Consider the following 23,052-nt stretch of genomic DNA (forward strand, 5'->3'; position numbering starts at 1 on the left):
TTATGCTCTTGCCATATCTGCGATCAATCGAGGATCACTTGTTTCAGTAGAGAACTCCTCATTGTTGGATATACTAAAAACAGTCAGATTTGACATTTATTTTTGCGGTTACATTCTGGAATTTCCCTTCCAATATCAGTAATTTCCTTTTGCAGATCATGACCAATCTAAAAGCATTTCCATCAACAGAGATCTTTTCGATATTGGGTATATTTAGAAGGTCAACATTTGATATTCTATGTTGCAATGCAAGCATTTCTTGGTGTATATTTGAAAATTACTTTCAGTGACTTTCCTTGTTTACTTAAGTTGTCCAGTGATAATAAGTATTGGCTTGAGGAGCAAGTAGTTTCAAATTCTTTTACCAAAGTTACAATAAAAATCTCATCATCTGTGTTTATACTGCCTCATTCGGTTCCAAAATTTTGAGTCAATCATTATCGATTGATCTGCACCATATCATTCCCGGATGTATGCTCTTGCCATATCAGCGATCAATCAAGGATCACTTGTTTCCGTAGAGAACTCCTCATTGTTGGATTTACTAAGAACAGTCAGATTTGACATCTATTTTTGTGGTTACATTCTGGAATTTCCCTTCCAATATCAGTAATTTCCTTTTGCAGATCATGACCAATCTAGGAGCATTTCCTTCAAGCATTTCTTGATGTATATTTGAAAATTACTTTCAGTGACTTTCTTTGTTTTACAAACAAAGTCAATTTCATACTTAAGTTGTCCAGTGATAATAAGTATTGGCTTGAGAAGCAAGTAGTTTCAAATTCTTTTACCAAAGTTACAATGAAATTCTCATCATCTCTGTTTATCCTGCTTCAATCGTTTCCAAAATTTTGAGTCAATCAGTATTCTGGAGTTTTCCTTCCAATATCAGTAATTTCCTTTTGCAGATCATGACCAATCTAAGAGCATTTCCAGAGGGTCCACATTTGATATTCTCTGTTGACAAATATATGGAAAGTCTGATGCAAGCATTTGTTGGTGTATATTTGAAAATTACATTCAACAAAGTCGACTTCATAGTGGAGTTATATGTCAATAGTGTCCAGAACAAAGTATATACTTTGGAGCAGAATTGTGTATTTAAATCAAAGCCATATATCTGTAAGATCTGGCTGTGTAATGTTGAAGTTTGGATAACTATTTCACTCCAGTTGTTCACTGAACATTCGTTTCAGTTCGAGTTCTGTATTTATGTCAAAGACATCTGTAAGGGCTGACATTGTAATCTTGAAGTTTGGATGACTCTTTCATTCCAGTTGTTCACTGAACATTCGTTTTCTCATATCGATGATGTTTCCAACATATTTGTAGGTTGCTTATGACGCTCATTACGTCTGTGTCTGTATTAATCAACGATGATCAACCCAACAGAAGCAAGCAAGCATCGATATCGTTACACTTTGCAACAAACCATTTAATAGACGGTGTTAACGAAATATATTGAAGAACTAAAGATTGTTGATGACACTTTTAGTTGGACATTTTCAACATTGCACAAAGAACTGACCTTCAATAATGGTTTTTGGACTTTTCTGCTAGTAATTCAGTCCTCAGAACGTTTTCCTCTGATAACACATTGAGTTTGAAAATACTCCAAGGTTTCAGTGATTGTCTTTAACCGATTCTTTGTATTTACAATTAAATATTATCTTGCTATTTTTAGCTCCACAAAGATCATGTAGAACTCAGCAGACGTCTCTCTTCAGTTTAAAGCATAATTTGTGTGCCTCTCCGATGTCTTGCTCCAATACGTTTTCGTACACCACCAACAGGTTTTGGTTAGCTCGTTGGCATTGGTGTTTGCGGATATCGATGGTTGCGAATGGTTTGTTGATCAACGTAGAACTCAGCCGACATCTCTGTTTAGCTTAAAGCATAATTTGCTTGCCTCTCCGATGTCTTGTTCCGCGTATAGTCCAATGGGGTTTCGTACACCACCAACTGGTTTTGGTTATTATGCTAAGCTTGGTGCCGTTATCTCGTTGGCGAATGTTTTGTTGCTTTGCTTCAAGGCAACAAACCATTTACTAGCCAAAATCCGCACTTCCTATTTCTTAGTCGAAACCTGTAGTTAGCCAACCTAGAGCCGAAACATTTATCTCGTCGGTTTATAGCCGAGACAAATATGTAATCTGATTGCATTCATAGTTAATTATCTTCAATATCGGTTGTTAGAAAGTCGAGAGCCGAAGGAAGCATTTATCTCGTCGGATTGTATTCATATTTGCCAATTGATACCCTTTAACATTAACTCGTGGGATGGCGTTCTTAGTTGTGATCAATGATAAAAAGTAATTAGCCGTTGAATAGCCGAAGCTTTTATCTTGTTGGATTTCAATTATTAGTTTATTTTAGCATACTAATTAAAAACCAATCGTATCCATAATACACAATGCAGCACTGTGGTAAAAAATCGTCCAAAGACTTTTGAAGATCATGGACGGACTAAGGATACCTCGATAGAGGCAATTTGATTTCGCTTATGCGCACTACTATTTATACACAACGCCATCTTCCTTCCAGTAGTTTCATGAAAGTTTTATCTCTACAATGATCAACTCAAAGCTTTCATTCAATGTTGTATGTTCCACAGCTATTTTAATAACCATTGTAGTAAAATTCAAATAGAAGTTTGTAACAATATGATCTTAATTCCTGTTGACCTTAATATGGCGTAGTAGGTATCCAATCATCCAGTTCCGGCATCCGGGATCAGCTTCCAAGATCCCCAGAATTTAAGCCTGAAAGATATTACATTCATTCAGCGGTCTAAAAGATATCTCTGTGTCCGTCTCCACTATGAATGCACCAGAGTCGGTGCATTTATACATTTTCGATGTGTCAGAAAACATCCGTATCCAGGATCTCCATTGCGGTTGTCATACTAATGTTAATTTCCGCATTCAAGTAGTTGGAGATATGTGGATTTCGCTAACTTTTCCAGACATTCCAATACGGAGCCTTTAATCGGGGTGACGTACTTATGTTGAATTCCGTAAGCATGTAGTCCGAAATTAACGTATTTTCCAGAATCTGTATGAGGAATACAAATTTCTTATACGATCTTGGCCTTAGCTGAGCTGACTCGTAGGGTCTGAGTAAGGCTCATACATACTCATTAATGGGTAGTTGGTGTAAAATGGATCAATTTTAAAAAAATATAATCCACCAATTAAGACGCCCAGATTAAGCTTCTCCTTCTTCGTCCAATTGCATTCGACAATGAATTCGTTGATGATAACTGATAATATCAAAGCCAAAGCTACTATTGAAAACAAATAACGAATGTAATGTTTGCAACAGAAACAAGTATGAAGAGGCCAAACCCAAAGAAGTTTATTCTTAGCAACGTCATATCACCTTTCAAAGCAGAGGAAATTGACAATGAAGGAAATTGAGTCTAAAGATTGCCATAATCTTGCGATCAGATTTAAAAAATAAATTCTACAAATTAGCAAGTAATAACAGAAGCTAATCTCTCACTACAAAATAAAGAATTCTATAAAATTCTGCAAGTATAACTTTTAGCTCATCTTAAACTCCCAAATAGAAAAGGCTGGATAGGGACAAAGCATGAAAGAGACAAATTAGTTTAATTTAGAAAACTCAACATGAAAAGTTTAAGCTAAAAGTTCTATTTTGATTTCTTCATATAGTATCGAATAGTTGAATTAAGGACAACACGCAAAGAGGATTAGAGAAACTGTAGTGAGAGGCTAAAACGTTGCACTCACAGAGAATTGACTGAATTATAGTTCTTTTAATCATACGCTATCAAATAGGTCGAATAATAGATACATATAAGACCAACTATGCCATGAAGATTAGAGGATACAATTTTTTATGAGGTCCTTCAAACATTATGGAGTGAGAGACTCAAAAGCTGCAACAACATAGAATTTTGGTACGGATGAACTCCACTTTTCTACTAAGAAAATTATTTGGGATCTTAAAACAACGAAATTACTTTTCTAACCAGCCAATGTCTATCAAAACTTCCATATGTTCAAGTATTTAAATGTAATGTATTAATAGATAATTCATATTTGTATACGAACATAAAATAATGTGCTAAAGTAGCTTAATAAGCTGAAATTTATAAAAGCATTTTTTTGTTGTTCTAGAAAACAATAAATACAAGAGATTTTCTTAGACATTCAGATATCAGGATTATGGCGTATTAAACAGATCTGCCCAACAAATTAGACAAACATTAATGAAAATTCATCATTTCACGGGTTTTTGTTACGAGACAAAAACAAACTAAAAACAAAAACACAAACAGCCATCAACAATCAACATTGTATTTCCTGACATTTGCACGAAAATGTCACACAAAAGCAAAGACAGAAAGAAAGACACGAGAATGAATGAATGAATGAATGAAGCAAAAGACAAGGAATGTATAATAACATTCAAACATTCAAACTAAATACAATAATATGACAGGGCAACTTAACACACATATACACTGAACTGGCAAAAGGACAGACGTAAAGACAGACCGACATACATTTAAACATGCTCGTACAGAAAATGTGAAAGAAAAACAAGGAGGAAACTTAACAAAACAACACAAAACTCATACACAATGTAGTGTAATGTAATGTAACAAATGTCAGGATAATTTAAATTGGACACACAAACAAGCGACAGCTAAAGACACCGGTACACACATTTTACCGTATGTTTTTGAGAGTATGACACAGAAGAGAGTGAGTGAATGAATGGGTATTAAACGACCCCTACGACATTAAAAGAGCAAACCCTATTTTAGCTAATGTGAATGTTTTTTCTTTTTATGTTCAAAGTGTACCGCAACTCAGGTATTATCGCTAAACAATCAATTAATTATAACCTTAAGTTTTATTTTTTTTCAGTTTTGAACCTGAGGCAATGGGATGAAATACATGTAGTAAAGATAGTAGAAGTTAAACTAGGTAGGGCTTCTTTTTAATGCCAACACTTTTTTTTCTAAAATTCTAATGTTGGTCGCAAAACTGTTTGGAAATAATGCATCTGGTGTTGTAATGGTAAATTAAATTAAGCCTATTAGTTGGAACACAATTAATTTTCTTTACAATTTGACAATTTGCAGACGCCACAAACATTGTAACACAATTCCCAGCCTAGAATGGCATTTAAGAGTAATTAATTATGAAGTCTTTTAAATAGGGGTAAATTGCACTTGCTAATTAGTGGAATAGTTAACAGAATTTTATGGATTTTACTAAGAAGAGGGAGCAGAAAGTAGGTCAGAATTTGCTTCAATAGCTGCCGATTATCTTAAACTATAATTGTAAATTATTGTTTGTACGATACATTAGAAAAAGTATCGTGTTTTTCCTTACACCGTTTGTATGTGAAACAAACTAGTCCGTTTGATATGTTTGCCTTTCTACAGCAATGATATCATTCATTTCCATTATTTTCAGATTGGAATTCAAAATTACAATAATTTAAAACCAAAATCAGAACAGGTCCCTGAACTGAACGCTCATTTAGATGAGAAAGATCCCCCAGGCCAGCCAAAAAAATTTGAACAGCAAGAATTGGAGGCATTAGTCCATGAAGATTGATGTCAAACTCAACAAGAGATTCAATCATTGGTAGCTACTCAATCATTAATTTCAAAAATTTGTAAGCTGCACGGAAATTGGGTATCAAGGAATTGATGTTGAGTGATCTGCTCAAAAGCTATAAAAGAAAATCTTTTTTGGAACGAATCATTATCATTACTTGCGATGAAAATTGATTCCATTTGGTGGGAACCACAGATTGCTCACTAAAGCTTATGGTGAATGTGTTCCCTTGGATTCAACGTGCGAGAGATGGTTTGTGCAGTTCTGAAGTGGTGTTTTTGATACGGAAGACAAAGATCGGTCAGGCCAGCCAAAAAAAGTTTGAAGACCAAGAATTGGAGGATATACTCAATGAATATTTTTGTAAAACTCAACAAGAGTTTGCAAAATCATTGGAAGCTACTCCAGCAGCAATTTCTAAATGTTTGCGAGCAGCAGCATTCATCGAAAAGCAGGGAAATTGGATACCATACGAATTGAAGCCGAGAGACCTTGAAAGACGATTTTGCATGTCCGAAAAAATGCTTGAACGCTATAAAATAAAATCATTTTTGGACCGAATCATTACTTGCGATGCAAAATGGCTCCATTTCAATAATACGAAACGTAAGAGATCGTTCGTGAAGCCCGACCAAAGCCAAATATCCATGGCGCAATGTTAAGTCTCTGTATTTGGTGGGACCAAAAGGGTCCTATCTATTATGAGCTACTGAAATCTTATCAGACAATTACAGGGAACCTGTACCGAACGCATCTGATTCGTTTTATGCGAGCATTAGTTGAAAAACGCCCGGAATATTTTGCCAGACATGGAACCGTATTATTTCATCATGACAACGATAGACCACATGTTGCAATACATATTAAAAACTATTTAGAAATAAGTGGTTGGAAGTTTTGCTTCACCCGCCTTATACTCCAGAACTTCCGACTACTATTTGTTTCGATCGATTTAGAACTCTCTCTTTCGGATATGCTTCACTTCAGTACAGAGTAATGCTCTGTATTTGGTGGGACTAAAAGGGTCCTATCTATAATGAGCTGCTGAAATCTGATCAGACCATCACAGGAAACCTGTACCGAACGCAACTGATTCGTTTGAAACGAGCATTTGCCGAAAAACAACCAGAATATGAGGCCAGATATGAAACCGTAAACAATAACAACAGTTTTGCCTCGCCCGCCTTATAGGCCGATCGATGCAGATCGCTATCTCTGTGAACAGAGTATTCGAAATTGGCTTGATTCGTTCTGGGCCTCAAAAGATGAGCAGTTCTTTTGGCTCGGAATCCATATGTTGCCGGAAAGATGGGAAAAGTTCATTGGTAACAATGGTCAATACTTTCAATAAATTCTTGAACAAATTCCGCATTTTTAAGTCATACATCCAATAGATCGTACCTTAGTGTTGGAGGATTCATTCCTAACTGAATTCATGTAATTCGTTACTGAAGTTCATGTCTAACTCGCAACCATCGTCATCAGCAAACAACGATGCCAACGAGCAAACGACATCATGTTCAGCAGAATAACCAAAAACTGGTTGGTGCAAGACATCGGAGAGGCGCGCAAATTGGGATTTAATCTGAGGAGAGACGTCAGCTGAGTTCCACGGGATATTTGTGGAGACCAAAATAGCACGATAATGTTTAATTGTAAATACAAACATTCGGTTAAAGACATCATAGGCCATGTTCCATCACTGAAGCCTTGGATTATTTTCAAACTCAATGTGTTATCAGAGAAAAAGGTTCAGAGGACTGAATTACTCGCAGAAAAGCCCAAAACCCCAACTACTGGAGTAATTTCCCTTATTGAAGGTAATTTATTTGTTCAAAGTTTAAAATGTCCAACTAAAGGAATCATCAACAATCCTTAGTTCTTCAATATCTTTCTTAACGCCATCTATTTAACTCAAAATTGTTGAGAAATTTAATGCAAAAAAGACAATAGTCTGAACACAGTACAATCTGCTAATGAGGTTGCTCTTTACTTTACCTCGGCACTAATCATATTTTAAGGTAAATAAAACTTTCTCTATCTCCCTATATTTCCTTTACTCCTGCTAGCAAACCCCTTCGTCCTCGTACAAAAGAAACAATCGAATCAGGATATTAAAGTTGCATTCACCGCATCCTTGCCCTTGAGCATGAAAGGAAAACCATGCAAGAGGATGTGTTTTTATATTTATTTGCTGCAAGCTATTTGCTTTTAATTTGCAATAAAACAAGGGTTGAAATAATTAAGACTAAAAATATTTACAAATAATTTTGGGGATAATTTGTACAGAGTGGAGTGATATAATCGACAGATTTGAGTCGTTAAAAGTATAATAGTTGGAGAGGAAGAGGTAGGAAATTTGAATTAGTTGAGTATTTAAGGAGTTTGGAAGGAAAGCAATTAGCAAAATTAATTATTAGGGTCAAAGAGAAAAGTTAAGCAAAATTTCATAAATTTTTTTTGGGAAACAAAAACAAGAGTAAAGATATTTTTGTAGCATAAGTTAATGAGAGGAATTTTCATTTTACACAAATTTTTCATTTTTATAATAAAGTTTAAAATCTAAGAAAGAATCTAAGGAGATGAAACTCAAATCCAAATAATGCTTTGTTGTTAATGATTTTGGCTAATTCATTCACTATCAGACTCTGCTTAATGTCAACAAAGCTTCTTTTCTATGACTTTCTCTTTGTGGAGAAGATGGAAAAACACTCAGAATTGTTAACAATTTTGTTATAACTATTTTCATTTTTAATTTTCAAAAAGAACTAAAACTATAGTTATAATATCGAATGTTTGTCAATTGCTTTGAATTGTATTGTAAAAAAAAACAAAAAATCAATGCCTTTGAAAACTTATAAAACGTGAATCTCTGCCATTGATGTGTGCGTGATGAAGAAGGGTTGCGGTGCTTTTTAGGAATATGTCATAAGCCATTAATCTGACATTGACAAAGAGGATTGTGTCAAGGTATCTTGATGTAACTATAATTGGAGTCGTGCGTTGTTCAATCTGTATGCTTTTAATCTTTATGATGCTTATTATTTAAACAATTTTTGTTACAGGAAAACACAAGCTGGAAAATGTTTTAATATTTAAGGTAAAAGTTAAGATTATCTACAGCTTAGGAAAATTAAGATAATAGGAAAATTCACATTCTATACAATTTAATTTAGAATTAACATTTATATTAAACCTTACACCTTAATAAGATGAAATGTTTTGAAAACTTTTTTGTCAAAATTTTCGAATTTGTCTGCATCGGTCGGATGTTTTCGCCTTTTGTGAAACCCAGGTATCTGAGAATTCTGATTAACAGAATTTTTATATACCGGGATATCACCTAAGATCGACTTTCAATTTCCATTGGGGCATTGCAATACGCTATAAAATTGTGTACCAGAGCCAGCAAACCTTAGGCACCTATGATGCAGAATTTAACTGTCTCTGGGTTAAATTCAAACTCAGGGTACACTATTTGCACTTCGGGTTTCTTTATAGAAGTCCAAATGCGGGAAGAGATATTACACTATCAATCTTCGCTGCCTTTTCCAATCCCATATTGAAGATCTTTGAGAGTTGTCCGAGCAGTGATTTCAATGTTCACAACTCCTCTTGGCTTCGCCACTCTGGCCATACAACTGTAGAAGGCTAATATGTTGTGCTATTCGCCGTGCACAATCACCTTGCGCAATTATTATATCGAGCTTTCTCAGAAATCGCATTATACGAGTAGTTATAGATGGGATCTCATCAAACGAGTTCAAGATAATTTCAGGGGTACTGAAAGGCTCCGTTCTTTCTCCTACTCTATTCTTAATTTTTCTAAATGACCTTCTACATCAAACTTCCAACCCTATCTATTATTTTGCAGATAACAGCAACATTTGCCATTCATATTCATTCAGCTATAGACCAAGCCTATCGGAGACTGGGGCAATGAGGCAAAAGATGATTCCCTTAATCGTGACCTTGTGACAATCTCTGGATTGGGGTCGTGCGAATAGGGTCGCTTTTAACGCTCGCAAGACTCAGAGTTGCATGTTGACACAAAAATGAACGACACACAATGTTGCATCATCTGTATTTATGGATGGTGTAAATATTATGGAATCAGACGCACTTGATGTTCTGGGCATGAAAATACAATTTGATGTCCGCTGGTCTAAACACATTTTTCAAGTGTCGAACGAAGCATTCAAGTGTCTTGGTTTTTTGAAACTTTACTCCATCTGAGCTCCTCAATATTTACACCACCTATGTACATATATCCGACCGAAAATGGAATTCAACTCCTTTGAAGCACCAGCCCCAAAGTCTTTTTTGAAGCTACTCGACCACTTACAGCAGAGGGCGAAGGTGATTGTTGGTGACAGTAGGGTATCCAACTCTATTGATTCGTTGGAGCACCGTCCCAATGTGGGGTGCGTTTCATTGCTCTATCGGTACTACAATGGAATGTGTTCTGATGAAATAAGGGAACTTGTTCCTGATACCCCCAGATTTTTACGTATTACACTATTGACACACTACAGGGAAAATTCGTTCTTTAGCCGTACTGTACGTATGTGAAACAAACTTCCCGCTGAAGTGTTTCCTGTCATTTCCAATGTGGGAAGGTTCAAATCGAATGACAAAAACTTCCTAGATTCATGCATTTAATTTAAAACTTTTTACCGGTTCAACATATTTTTAGACACATAAGTTAGTGATTAGAAGCGTTCGGATTTTCAAGGATTTTTAAATAAAATTAAGCGCCTTAAAATAGGCAAGAGATTTGTTAAATCCAAACAGTTACTAAAACGAGAAACTACAAACACAAAATTGATCAATACTTGTTATGTTGTGCTTAGTGGAGTTTCCAAACTATAATATTCACAAGAAAAATAGCAGCTTTTGATTAAAACGCTTTTGCTGGATTCAGTTACTTGAGAAGTTAAGCAAATCTGCATGAATATGAATATTTCAAAAGATTCCGGCTGTCGATGGCCACGTTAAACAGCTGATTTATGTAAACATGTTGTCAATTGAAGGCAGGGTTCCCAACTTTCACATCTATTTTGAGAGGTATTGCCAACTGAAAATAATCTTTTTTTGTCGGTATATTGAGAAAAACAAAATTGTTAACGGACAGTTTATCGGCCTAATAAATTTATGTCGACATTTAGTAACAGGCAGTTTGTCGATACATTGAGAAAACGGGCATAAGTCTGTTCTTTGGTGAATATCATTCATATTAGCTTCCTATAATTTAATTATTTCTATTAAAATGTTCCTCTGCTTGTTGCAACATCTTTAGGATTGTATTACTGATAATATTCTTCAGACTACAGATCTGTGGAAGATGTGGGACATTTTCAGAAACTTTTTCTATCATCATTTCTTTAATAGAACTCTAAACTAAGCCTTAATTCTTTTCTAACAGTGAGTACAGTCAATCTCCATCTCTGGTGTAAATACCTAACAACTTTTTCCAGGAAAATTGTAAACATTATTTAAAAAATACCTTAAGAGTTAGATTAGGTACTTTATTGAGAAATGTTTTAAGGGGCCCTTACATGTTGGACCAGTTTAAGTTTTTAAAGCAAAAGAGCATCTAATTTTTTGTTTAAACATATTTAAAGTCTTCCAAGAAATCAACAAAATTGCCTTTCATGAAAATTAAGACAAAGAGACCAAAAAACATAAAGACAAAATATTAAAAAAAAGAAAATAAGTGAAAAGGAATAAATGTAATTGATTAGAAAATAACAAGACAAACGAACAGATGAACCAAACAAAATTTGAACATTTCCTCAGGTTCTCTTTTACAGTTGTTACAGTTGTTGTGTTGAATGCTATTTAAGCGACAACCAAAGTATTTGAGAGGAGGATGAGGAAAAAATTGTGTTTTTAAAAAAAAAAAAATAAACAAATAACAAATGTTACAAAAGGAAGAAAAAATCAGCAAAAAGGGGGCAACATGTTAAAGAAAGGTGTGTTTGGTGTACATGAAATTAAGAGGACAATTTTAAAAGTATTTATAAAAACTAAGAGCTGCGGGATCAGTTTAAAGGTATTTATAGACGGCAATACTGAGTATTAACACTTTTCAAATTTAAAATATTATTGAAATCATTCGGTATTTCAAAAAAATCGTTTCGAAAAAACATTTATTGTTTACACGAGAGTATTACAAATTGTTTATTTCATTGTTGATTGATATTTTTCTTATTTTTTTTATATTATCTTGACATTTTTATTTGCCTTATTTGTATTTAAAAATACATATCCGATACATATGAAAATAAAAAGATTTTGAATTGTTTTAAACAAATTTTCAATACAAATTTCAAAAAAATCATTCGTATTTTATGAAAATCTAATACAAATTTTGTTTAGACGATGAAATTGTATTATGATACTAGAGTTTTTGACAAATATTAATACTCAGTATTGTCGTCTATAAATACCTTAAATGATATTCAAACAAATAATTTATATTTATAAAGCTTCTTTTCCACAGAAAAATCTAAGCCATTCATTCATACATCCATTCCCAAAGTCGAATTATTCATTCAAAGGCTTTTATTTAAATAGAATTCATTCATCGTTGAATTGATTCACAACAAAATTAATTAATCCTTTGAATTATTAATTCAAATCTAATACAAATTAAATTAAAATATTCCCAATAACTAGCAAAGCCCTAAAAATTCAAGCACTTGAACATTTTGTTGGAATTTGACTTGAATTGAAATGTAATTAAATATTTTTCAAACAAAAAACATATCCCAATAAGCATCAAGGTCCCAAAAATTCAAGCACTTGAAGATTTTGTTGGAATTTAACTTGAACGCAAATGTAATTATGTTTTAAACTTGAAAAATTTAATATTTTTCAAACAAAAAACATATGGCCTGAATTTTTGTGAAGAAAAAATCAAGAAAAATAATTGAATTGCTTGACTATAATTCAAGGCTTGAATTACACTTGCTTTCAAACCGAATTCCAGTAAAATGCTTTTTGGTATAGTTTGAATTTATAGTCAAGCAATTGAATTACAGTTGTATTACACTTTATTTCAATAGGATTCTCCAGTAAAACAGGAAACATAAATTCAAGCCATATGTTTTTTGTTTGAAAAATATTTAATTTTTTCAAATATTTTTCAATCTTAAATGTTAATAACATTTGCATTCAATTGAAATTCCAACAAAATATTCAAGTGCTTGAATTTTTGGGGCTTTGGTGCTTATTGGGCTAATGCAAATTTAATTAAAATATTTGTTCTACATTCTGTTTTGTTTTGCTTTAAAACATTTACAAAATGAATTGAAAAAAAATTGACTTAAGCCTTTTTATACCCTTCACCATGAGTGGCAAGGGTATATATAAGTTTGTCATTCCGTTTGTAATTTCTACATTTTTCATTTGCGACCCCACAAAGTATATATATTCTGAATTGTTATAGATAGCGGAGTCTATATAGCCATGTCCATCTGTCCGTCTGTGTGTTGAAATTAACTTTCTGAAGCCCCCAAATAACTTACATACACGAATGATACATCAATATTCTTCCGGCTCGGTTTCTATTTAAAATCTACAAAATATGTCCACAAATGGCTGAGATATAAGGAAAAAACCACGACAACCTCGATTTTTGACCTATTTTTGACCCATATCTGGATTACTAAATCATTAATATAGACAATATGGATATCTAATGATAGATATTTCAAAGACCTGTGCAATGACGTATATAAGACCATAGTAAGTTGGACCTACAATGGGTCAAAATCGGAAAATTCACTAAATATTAAAAAAATATATAAAAACTTAAAAAAAAAATTTAAAAATTTAAAAAAATTTAAAAAACAACTGGAAAAAAATTAAATTTTGTTTACCTAAAAATATTTAAAATTTTTATTTTAAAGTATATTTTGGTGAAGGGTATATAAAATTCGGCACAGCCTCTCTCTTACTTGTTTTAACTGATTTGAAGCTATTTTGTAATGGATTTGAATTTAATAAAATGTTAATAATTCAATGAGAATGAGGAATGCTATAAAGAAAGAATTCTCAATCTAAAGAATTCATTACATTTGAAGTACAAAGGAATTAAGCCTATGAATTAATACACAATGAATTCATTAATGGAATGATTAAGAGCTTAAATGTATGTATTTTGATTTCAAAACTTAAATTAAGAATTAATTCTTTCGAACTTTTGTTCGCAAAATTCTTGTGTTCATGTGTACCAAGTAGGTCTGGTCTGTTTAGGATATGCAATTTGTTGGAATGTAATGTAATATTCTGCATTTGGGTTAAGTTGGTTTTGTGTCTCCACATTTTACAAAATTATAACAAAATAAAAAAAAAATAACAAAACATTTTACCAAAAATAAAAACATACATACATGTCTACTACTACTTGTATGTACTTCTATTTTTTAACATTTCTTACCTTGTAACTTTAAGGAGTTGAAAACTGTCTTGAGCTAAACGAACTCATCCATTCAGCTATCCAGCTATCCCAGCAGCCAGCCAGAGCCAACCAACAATGTTCAAAAATGTTTCATTGCTGCTGCTTGTTAGTTTGCTTTGCTGGATTTGTTACTTTTCCTTCGCTGAAGTTCAATTTAAAGATATTTTTTTCAAAGTTGCTGTTGTTGTTGTTGTCATCATCATCATCGTTTGAAAATGATACAAAAACAAAAAGAAATCATCCACTTTGTAAACCTGATTTTCTTACGTTTTTGTTGTTTCTTTTACTGATTATGAAGACGAAATTGTTGTGTGCCTTGAGTGCAGAGTACCACCACTGCATCTCTTCTACTTTTTTGTTATTCTATAATATTCTTGTTGTTTTTGTATATCGAGGGACTATATTCAAAAGCCTCTATCTTAGAAACTTACAAGATTTCGGGAGCTCAATAAATTATAAGAAATATAAAATTTGTTCTTCTAATATTTAGCATTATTGACAATTTTATTAAAAAATATTCAATTTATTATAAATTAAACTTTAGGATAGAGGGTTTTACATTGTAAGAAATAAATTTTATTTAGTTTGTGACATCTGTCAATTCCAGCATGTTTTTTTCATATAAAATAGGGGTGGTTCAATAAGTCCCCGACTTTTTGAATTTGCCAGCTCTTAACACTGCTCTCAACAGTTTTGACAGTTTACTCCTGTCAAAATTTGAACAAGCTGCTTCATTTAGTTTGTATTTGAGAGTCATTGATAGAAGGCTACCTCGTGACATGAGCAGGAATTGAAAAATATTGAATTTCATTAATTTTTTGCGGAAAAAACCCATCACTCAAATAAAGGCTAAGGAACTCTGCACCATCAATTTCAATGGTAAAAAAACTGGTTTACTGAATTTCGGCGCGGTAGATGCCAAACGTTCTGGAAGCGCAATATGATATTGACCGATCGGAGTTTGCAAGTGCGAAAGATTGTGAGAGTCATATGAATCGCCACATGGCTCAGTGGTCATTTTCATGAAAATCTAAGTTAGACGCTATTGAATATAGAGTCCCTCGAAATTCTTATTGTATTTCTTTGTTTTTTGTTGTTGTTGCCGCAAGGTTTATTCTACCTTGAATGCTGGAGTTTGTGGGTATGTGTGTTACCTTTTTTTTTTTTGGTGAATTAAGGCAAAGTGTACCAATGAATTTTGTTTTTTTTTTTTAAATTCAGAGAGACTGTCACTAGAGAGGAACTCAATGCTGCACTCTTCCACTACTACCACCTTTCGTGCACTACTAAACCAACCACACTACACCACTACAAACGAATGGAAATGCAAAAATTCAAAAGCAACTAAAACAACAACATTTATATTCGAAAATAAAATGTATCAAAATGTTGAGGAAAAAAAAACTACAAAAAAACAGCTAAATAGTGCACCACAATACAAAGGAAGTAATGTCAACATTTCAATAAAAACCGCCATTAAAAATAAACACAATTGCATGCAATATGTGCAGCATGTTTATTGGATTATTAAGGTAATTTTGTAATAAATTGAATAAATGAAATGATAATTTTTAAATTTTCTAATTAAAGAAATCACGAGCATAAATATTAATTAAAAATCAAATTTTGACAAAAAAAATTATAGTTTTTTTTACAATACTTGGTAATGTTTTTAAAATATGATAGTTGCCCTTTGGTAGCTATGTATATTTATATTTTTATAAATATGGGATAATAATTATTTGTCATTCCATTTGTAACTCTTCGAAATAGAACCTTATAAAATTCTAAGTATATCTAGCTATCTTCCACAGTCTGATCGTCTATCTGTTGAACATATACATATATTCTCTGTTGATCAGAAATGTTTGTTATTGAAAATGGGTAAAATCGGTCTAACTAAAACTAAACATTTTAGAATAAAATGTCTTTCTAAAACAGTTAAAACAAAGTGTCTAAAACAGATCTTCGAATTAATTAATTCACTATAAGCCTAATTCACATAAATCTTAACCCTTTAACCCCCAAGAGTGCATCAAGGCATGCATTTAGGGTTCTTAATTTCCCGACCTTTTTTGATTCCCGGGAATCGGGAAATATTTTTCTACATTCCCGGTTACCCGGCTATTCCCGAAATATATAATGATACTGTAAATTAGGAATATTATAGCCAAATTGCATATAAAAACTTAGTGTTATAATTATTAAATATCAGAGCTTCGAAATAATTAATAAAATTTAAGCTTAATTCATTAAAATCTTAATCCGTAATTGAAGAATGTCAGCCTTTCATTCCATAAATCCATTTCTAATATTTAATTTTTAAGATTCATTCCAAATCCTTTGTTTAAACTGAAATAAATTTAAAGTTAATTAATAACATAATTTATTCAAACTTTGAATGATTAAATGTTTGTTAAATAAAATCATTTACAAAATTAATTGAAAAAATTGTCTTAAGCCTTTTTGTACTAGATTTGAATTGAAGAAAAATTTAATCAATTAATACATTTGTGAAGCTATTTTGTTATGGATTTGAAGAAGAAATTTAAAGAAATTAGAATGATTCAATAAGAAATAAATTCTATAAATAATGAATTCACTTTTTAAATTTTCAAACGAAAAACCTCAAATAAATAATAATAGTAAGCGGTCTATTATTACCGCGATTTTTTCACTGTTTTTTGGTGAAAAAAATGGAGTTCTTAGTTGTTTTCTATGTATTTTCGTCAGTTTTTAATTCCCGAGATTCCCAACTAAAAATCCCGGGAATCGGGTAGTGAAAAATTGGCAAAATTCCCGGGAAATTTGTACCGGGAATTCCCGGGATAAAAACCCTACATGCATTACAAAACACCAATTATCTCAAAAAGTAATAATCATTTTTTTTAAATTTAACTGTGACTTTAGTTACAGATTTGTTAACCTTTTCCTTGAAGGTCGAAATGCATTCTGACTTTTAGTTTTTGTTCTGTCAGCTGTTTAGTGAGTGATGTCATAATTTTAGCACGTGAAATTTTGTGTGTAATTTTTTTTTAAATCAAATTTTTACTAACTTTTAGTCGCCCAATCTATTGGAAATATTTTTTATTAGTTATTTTAAATCATTATTTCAATAAAATCGTATCATAATTATTGTTTTTACACCTAAACCGGCAACAATGACCTGAGGCACTCTTCACATTTTTGCACTTGGTTCCTAAACTTAATTTGAAAATTAGTTTCTGATGGCTGTTCTGAGTTTATTTGGTCATAATTACTCTAAAAAAAAATTATTCGACAACTTTTTTTTAGCTTTTTAAAGTTTGCGGGTTAGAGAGTTAATTCAGAATTAAAAATTTCAGCAAATCATTCCCTAAAACCATTCCCAACATAACAAATTCTTTAGCTTCATACAATGGTATTTATTTGAATTGAATTCATTCGTTGTTGAATTAATTCATAATGGAAATAATTCATAACAAAATTAATTTAATCATTGAGTGATTAAATTTTTGTTAATTCAAATCTTATTCAAATTGAAAATTGAAAATTTCGATTTGGCTTTCGGTAACAAGTAAGTATGTAATTCTATTACTATTTTAAGATATTTAAAATAAAGAATTTAGTGGTTTAATTACATAAAGGAAATGTTCACTGACCATATCAGGGGACTATTCTCAATAACCTTTTTCATATATTTCCATGCAAATGAGATGGCAAACTATTAGTAAAGTGTTTGATGTCAAACAAGCCCACATTTATGGTATTAATTTCAAAGAAAAAAATAGTTTATCAATGTTGATAACACGCTGTTATTAAAATTGTTTATAATTATGACAATATTAACTGTGAAGTAGCTTTAAAAGCTCTAGGTTATCATTGTGGAAATTGAACATTCGAGTTTTTCCCGTTGGATCCTTCATACAAATTCTAAAAGATGACGCTGTGTATGTGAATAGTAACAGCGAGTTTCTGAGGAGACAATATATCGCAGGTTAACGTAGAGTTAACATAAAATGTATTACCAGTGTATTACAAAATTAATTAAAAAAAAAAAACTGACTGAATAGATTTGAATTGAAGAAATCTATTTGTATTAAGACAACTTGGGATTCAATAAGGAATTAATTCTATAAAGTATGAATTCTCAAATGAATAAACTTAATACGTACTGAATGCATTAATGGAATGGTAAAGAGAAAAAAATTTAATTTGATATTGGAAATTGAATTAAGAATTATTTCTTTCGAATATTTGGACTAAACGGGATGACATATAAAACCGAAATAAACAAAAATAGTTATTGATAATAGCTAAAAATGAAAGGAAAAAGGTTGCAAAATGATCAAAAACCGCTAACTGTATTTAAAAATTTGATTTAAATGCAAATATTTATTGTCATAATTTTAGCATCAGTGCTAAACAATTTATAAATTTTCTGCTAGAATTATTAGATTCGATTGACGAAGGAACTGTTCAATTCTTCCAGTTTTTATCTTAACTATTGGAGTTAGTTTTTTTCTTGAACACTCGACAGGATTTTAAATAATATTGTATATTAAAGGTTGCAAATTTTGAAAATTATGCCGAAATTTTGCTTGGTTTTCCTAAAATTCCAAAAAATATTCAATATGCCTTTTAAAAATATTATGATTTCCATTAGTAAAACTATAAAATTGTGCTGAAAAAATTATTTTATTTGGCAGATTTTTGTAAAAATTTTTTCTGAAAAAAAATTTGGGAAAGCACTGCTAGGCACTATTAATCTCATTTACATCCAGTAATACGAAGTTTGGTTATGTATTAACTAACAGTTAAACTGACAGTTTTCATACAAAAATATTTTTAACCGACAGTATAACTATTAGTTAGGCCATAACCAGGCTTCGTGTTAATGGGGGTTAGAGTTTTTGCTGAAATTTATTGAATGAATTTATTTTCTAAACAGCTAAAATCGTTAATAACCCTAAGATAATTTTTCAATTTCAAATGTTTTAATTCCATTTAAAATTACTGGAATTGGAAATTACGAAATTAGAGGAAAGTTATTTTTATAAGAAGCTGTAAAGGTTTTAACCTCTAAGTTTAGATCAATAACACACTGCTACAAAATAACACCTCTTGTAAGAACTTGAAAAGCGATCTAGTTGGGGCTTGTAGGCCTAGGTAAAACATCCTCAACATTTTGTGATATTTTGAAAAAACTGTTTTAGGGTAGGTCATAGTACTTTAGTACCTCTAATTCACAAATTTTTAGACCGATTTCAAAATTTTAAACAGTTTTGGAAAGGCAAAGAATTAAACTTTCATAAAATGCATTAAAATTAAGTTAGTAAGTTTTTATCAAAAATTTCGCATTTTCAACAATAGCTAATTTAATTTTTTTTCTGTTCCCGTTAAAATCAGTTTATATTTCAAAAATTATTAAAGTTTTTCGAAAAACACTTGATCAATTTGTTTGTTTAGTTAATTGTTTTTTATTCATAAAAAAAGATGCTAATAATTTTATTTATTTTAATTAAATAAAATTATTTATATAAAAAAGTGACCTCAAGCTTAATTAAAATAAATAAAATTAATAATAATAAAAGATGCTAATGAAAAGCTAAATAACTTTTAAAATTTTCATTCGATTTGAAAAATGAAAACCATGTTTTGTTAAGAATCAAATCAAATGTTTTTGATAAAATCCGTTTATTGGAATAAGAAAAAATACCGTTAGTCCTTGAACACCGAAAACTTTTTATCGTTTAGATATTAACAATACCCAACAAGTGTAAATTTTAAAGCATATAATTTTATTGAAAAATTAATTATTTATAATGGAAACAAATTATGTTCGAAAAATTTAGTTTTATAAGCCTTTAAACAGTTTATTATGAATAAAAACTTTTAATTTTATTTTGGCTTCAAATAATTTTTCATTAATTTACCTATCGATTTATTTAATGCAAAAACCTTTTAAAATTTCAAATAAAAATAAATTCAAGAAAAGCCTTAAAAAAAAGTTTTTTAAATTGTATAAATTTAAATTCTAAAAATTTCTAATGAAAGTTAAATCTTTGAAGAAATAATGGTAAATATCTGCCTGTTTCACGATGTCGAAAGAAAAACGATTCGAAAAAAATTGTATGAAAAATACTCAGTTTTTAAAATTCTTTCGAATAGTTTTCATACAAATTTGTTCGAATCATTTTTCTTTCGACATCGTAAAACAGGCAGATACTTACCATTATTTCTTCAAAGATTTAACTTTCATTAGATTTTGATTATGTTCTTGCTGTTGGTTAAAATTTCCATACTCAATGCCGTTCTGTTTGAAAGTTACACAATTTTCAGATGTACAAAATATTTATAGATACTTATATTAATTAATTATTTATTAATTATAAATAAAAGTAAACAAAAGCAGCTGATTCAGCATATCCGCAATAAATCAGTTCTAGTTTCGAAGTCTAAATTATCACGCAAACTTATCCAAGTTGTGAAAACAAATTTTCATAAAATTTTTGACAGTTCATTAGTGAATGTAAAATGCACAGATTGCTCATTTTGCGAAGCATTTAAGCGTTTAGATGAAGACCTTTTTGTATTAAGTCTTGCAATTTAATAAATCTGACTGAAGAATATTCCAAAGTAAATGGGTAAATTTCTTTTATTGCTAAATTTCAATAAAATCCCCGGATTTCCTTTTCAATAAGTTTTTAAAATGTTTACCCTTTTTGCTTCATAAATATAGATAGCAAAGATTTGTGGTAAATAATTTCTAATTTTTTTATTTAAATTTAATAATACAAAATATTGCTAATGCTAAACTTTAAATTTACAATGAATCCAAACATACTAACGCCCCACCCTCTCTATTGTTTACTTTACTTGTTTAAAAAAAAAAGGTCAAAATACGTTAAATTACCTTCCGCTGCTTTTAACAAATCATTTCTACAAAAAAGCACTAAGTTGACATTACAGTACCCCAGCATCATCCAAAAGAACGAACAAACGAAACACACACCAACTCACTCAATCTTTAATCTTACAAATCCATGTATGGAGCAGCTCTAAACGAACGTAAAGATGTAGAAGAAAAAACCTGTTTAGTGGCGCTTATTTCCTTCCTTTCAACCTTTTTTATACATATTTTTTTCTTGTTGTTTTTTAGATTTTTTGGTCGGTTGATTCAGTTTGAAATGGCACAAACGAACGAACTCAGACCAACAAAAATTTATTGTTTTTAATGATTTTTTTTTAAATAAAATTTTTGATTAAAAACAACAAAATAACTTTATAATTCTTTTTGTTTGGATTTTCAAAGATTTTTGTATTTTATTATTATGAATTGGGTGGGTAATGGCTGTGTGTGAGAAATTTTTTCACATGAATAAAACAACAATTAATCATAATAATAAATAAGAAGAAGGAAAAAAACACTTTTGATTGGACACACAGACAATGAATGGATATTGGTCTCACGAACTCCCCATCATACATATTTATCATATTTGCCAACTAATTTATACTCTCAACAAAAACAACAATGATGAGAACGAATATTTAGAAAAATTATTATTGAGCAGACAACAAACACTTGGCTCAAAATGCAGGTTAAAATGATTTTGAGATTTGACCTTTAATCCGTTGACCTTTATTGTTTTTTATTGTTATTGCTGCTGTTATAAATTGTTGTTGTTATTGCTAATATCAATGTAGTTGTTGTAGAATATAAAAAAAATTGCGTAGAACATCTGCCAATTGTCTTTATATGGCTGTTGTTGTTGCTTTTGTTACCGTTGTTTTTTTATTATTACAACCATCCCCCTGTTTTGTTTTTTCTTTTATTGTTACAACATCCAACCATTTCATTTTTATGATTTTATTAAAATTTATATTTTCTTTATTTATTATTTTTTTTATACATTTGCACCGTAATTTTGTAAATTATTTTTCAATTCAATTGGCAGACAAACAATAAAAACTAAATTAATAACATAAAAATATTAAGCGCTTTTTGTACCATAAAAAATAAAGTATTCTCATAATAAATAAATAATAACACGCACTTTTTAACTTTATTTCGTTTTATTATTTCAATTTTATTTTCAACTCCTTTTTCATATTATAAATAATGTTTGTGTCATTGCTATTAAATTTCAAAAACAATAAAGACAAATGAAATGACCAACCAAGTCCTCTAAAGACTAGAAGAGTTGACCAACACACTATGGATGGATGCTTCAAAAAAGAAGGGGCAAGGGGTCCAATCAACACAATACACTTTAATTTTCTTGCTGTTGTTGTTATAGCTTTTGATCGGTTTAAAATAAATTTCACACACTTGGGCAATTGTTTTGCCCTTTTTCAAATTACTTTTGTATTTTTTGCAGTTGTTGTAGTATTCCTTTTATGTATTAATTTTTTGTTGTTGTTTTGTATACCAAAAAAATTGCATGTGCACATTCAAACATAAATAAATTCAAATAAAATTTAACAAAAAATACCCAAACAACTCCACTCACTTTATTGTTGTTTTTTTTTCATACAGGCGGGCGACAAATTTTCATACTTTTTTTTTAATACACTAAAATACTGTTTGGTTTTAACTTCTTTTTTTTCAAATCTGATAACTTTTTTTCTTGTTTATACACTTTTTTTGTTGTTAATTCGATTTTACACCGCGCGACGACGCATCCATACTCGCGTGTGTTCAAATTCAAACTGAATTCGTTTCCAAGAAATTCACTTCGCAAAATGTTATACCATTCGAACAGAATATGAAGGGAAAGCAAGTGTCGCAATAATTTTCGTTTTGTATAGAATGAGAGGGGAAGGCGAATGTCAGAGAACGCTTTGTGCAGTTGAGCGGCAGATGGCGCTGCAAAGTAATTATAATGAAAACTGTTATATGGGAAGGTTGCCGTATTAAAGAAAAATATCGTACAGTTGTTGCTATTTACAATTAATCTGGCAAACTCTAGCTTATAGTGTTATCAATTACTTGTGAAT

General features: G+C 30.9%; 1 long non-coding RNA gene across 1 annotated transcript in view; it reads right to left on the minus strand.

Annotated features, from left to right (window-relative positions):
• The window catches only part of LOC135960321 (uncharacterized), a 53,422-nt gene extending 30,634 nt beyond the window's left edge, over nucleotides 1–22,788 (minus strand). The window contains exon 1 of the long non-coding RNA XR_010576574.1: nucleotides 22,566–22,788. This is a non-coding gene — a long non-coding RNA (uncharacterized LOC135960321). The remainder of the gene's footprint in view (nucleotides 1–22,565) is intronic.
• Nucleotides 22,789–23,052: the final 264 nt, after the last annotated feature.

This window comes from Calliphora vicina, chromosome 1 (assembly GCF_958450345.1).
Source record: "Calliphora vicina chromosome 1, idCalVici1.1, whole genome shotgun sequence".
NCBI lineage: Eukaryota > Metazoa > Arthropoda > Insecta > Diptera > Calliphoridae > Calliphora > Calliphora vicina.